This window comes from Hypanus sabinus (genome assembly GCF_030144855.1).
Source record: "Hypanus sabinus isolate sHypSab1 chromosome X1 unlocalized genomic scaffold, sHypSab1.hap1 SUPER_X1_unloc_15, whole genome shotgun sequence".
In the NCBI taxonomy this organism is placed as follows: Eukaryota; Metazoa; Chordata; class Chondrichthyes; order Myliobatiformes; family Dasyatidae; genus Hypanus; species Hypanus sabinus.
Window position 1 is genome coordinate 265251 of NW_026778963.1, and position 2683 is coordinate 267933.

Sequence of the window (2683 nt, forward strand, 5' to 3'; positions counted from 1 at the left end):
CAACCATCAGGAAGGAGGTACAGGAGCCTCAGATCCCACACCACCAGCTTCAGGAACAGTTATTACCCCTCAAACATCAGGAAGGAGGTACAGGAGCCTCAGGACCCACACCACCAGGTTCAGGAACAGTTATTACCCCTCAACCATCAGGAAGGAGGTACAGGAGACTCAGGATTCACACCACCAGATTCAGGAACAGATATTACCCCTCAACCATCAGGAAGGAGGTACAGGAGCCTCAGGATTCACACCACCAGATTCAGGAACAGATATTACCCCTCAACCATCAGGAAGGAGGTACAGGAGCCTCAGGATTCACACCACCAGATTCAGGAACAGATATTACCCCTCAACCATCAGGAAGGAGGTACAGGAGCCTCAGGATTCACACCACCAGATTCAGGAACAGATATTACCCCTCAACCATCAGGAAGGAGGTACAGGAGCCTCAGGATTCACACCACCAGATTCAGGAACAGATATTACCCCTCAACCATCAGGAAGGAGGTACAGGAGCCTCAGGATTCACACCACCAGATTCAGGAACAGATATTACCCCTCGCCCTGATCTCCGTGGCAGCGCCATCACCTCCCCCACCCACCGAGAGCGAGCAGGCGAGCGAGCGTCAAGTGAGACGAATCGCGGCGGTTGCTCCTCACTCGTTGAGCGCCAGAGTCACCGTCAGGGCTCAACTCGGACAGTAGAGTGCGAGAGCGATCGGCTTCCCTCCCCCCTCTTCCCATCCGCCATGGACAAGAACGAGCTGGTGCAGAAGGCCAAGCTGGCCGAGCAGGCCGAGCGCTACGATGACATGGCGACCTCGATGAAAGCCGTGACCGAGCAGGGCCTGGAGCTCTCCAACGAGGAGCACAGCTTGCTCTCGGTCGCCGACAAGAACGTGGTGGGGGCCCGCCGCTCCTCCTGGAGGGTCATCTCCAGCATCGAGCAGAAAACCGAGAGCAACGAGAAGAAGCAGCAGATGGCCCGGGAATACCGGGAGAAGATCGAGGCCGAGCTGCGGGACATCCGCAACGATGTGTTGGGTCTTCTTGATAAATACTTGATTGCCAATGCTAGTTCTCCAGACAGCAGAGTTTTCTATTTGAAAATGAAGGGAGATTACTATCTTTACTTAGCTGAAGTGGCTTCTGGTGATGACAAGAAAGCCACAGTCAATCATTCACAAGAAGCCTACCAAGAAGCGTTTGACATCAGTAAAAAAGATACAGCCAACACACCCTATCCGCCAAGGACTGGCCCTTAATTTTTCAGTGTTTTACTATGCAATTCTCAACTCTCCAGAACAAGCTTGCGCTCTTGCAAAGGCTGCATTTGATGAAGCAATTGCAGAGCGTGATAAACTGAATGAAGATTCCTACAAAGACAGCACATTAATAATGCAGTTATTGCGAGATAACTTGACATTGTGGACTTCAGACAACCGGGGGAAGAAGCTGATGTTGGCGAGGGAGGAGAGAATTAAACTTCCACTGCCTTTTTCTGTCTGCCTCATTCCTGAATCTTCACCATCAAGACTATTTGTAATCTTTGCTGTCCCACTAGTTTCTATTTTAGGTCTTTGGAGAGCTTCTGTCACTTTTGTTGGGTCTCTGTGTTTCCCATGTGGTTTGTGTTTGATAGGGGAGAAGAGCCAATTCATATTGGGGACTCTTGTACTGTATGTTTCAGATGGCCAATGTAAATTCAGGGTGTGGAATTTTTATACAAGTTTTAAATGTTTGGTTAGTACTCTTTGTAGCTGTGGTTTCCACAAGGCTAATGTCAATTGTTTCCTGTACTAGCAAAGAAGGATGCCCATAACTTAGTGTCTGTATTGGGGAAATGGCAGATTCAGTACGAGTCGTGCAATTTCTAGAGAGTTGCTAATATGTAGATCAAAACCTGCACCATCTATTACGTGTCTCAGGATTTTTGGGATAGGGCAGAGGAGGATTAACATTCCATGAGTTGCAATATTCATCATTGCTCATGTCTTCATTTTGCTACACGTGACATCTGAACATTTTATTTGTATTTAAAAGAAATTATTGTCAACGTAAGAACAAATGTACAAGCAAACATGCAGTAAAAATGAATGCTTACCTTTAATAATGTATGTTTTAAGAGGTAAAGACCTTCCCATGTGTTTATCTGGTAACTTCCTTTTTTAGTTATTGCTTTGTGGTCTTGATTGCCTAACACGCATGTGGCTGTGAAATAGTTAACACGGAAGTAATCAGATATATTGCTGCATGGTCAGCTGCATTCATGTCTTCTGGACTTTTCATAAGAACACAAGCATAACTGTAATCAAGAAAATGTGTAAAGTTGATGTAAGTGGAATAAAATGTTTTATGAATGGAAAAAAAGAAAAAAAAAAGATATTACCCCTCAACGACCAGGAAGGAGGTACAGGAGCCTCAAGACCCACACCACCAGGTTCAGGAACAGTTATTACCCCTCAACCATCAGGAAGGAGGTACAGGAGCCTCAGGACCCACACCACCAGGTTCTGGATAGTTATTACCCCTCAAACATCAGGAAGGAGGTACAGGAGCCCCAGGACTCACACTACCAGGTTCAGGAACAGTTATGACCCCTCAACAATCAGGAAGGAGGTACAGGAGGCTCAGGACACACACCACCAGGTTCAGGGACAGTTATTACCCCTAAAACATCAGG

At 46.9% G+C, this 2683-nt stretch overlaps 1 pseudogene; it reads left to right on the forward strand.

Moving 5' to 3' along the window:
• Positions 1–589: 589 nt before the first annotated feature.
• Positions 590–1656, forward strand: LOC132385604 (14-3-3 protein beta/alpha-1-like; annotated as a pseudogene).
• Positions 1657–2683: the final 1027 nt, after the last annotated feature.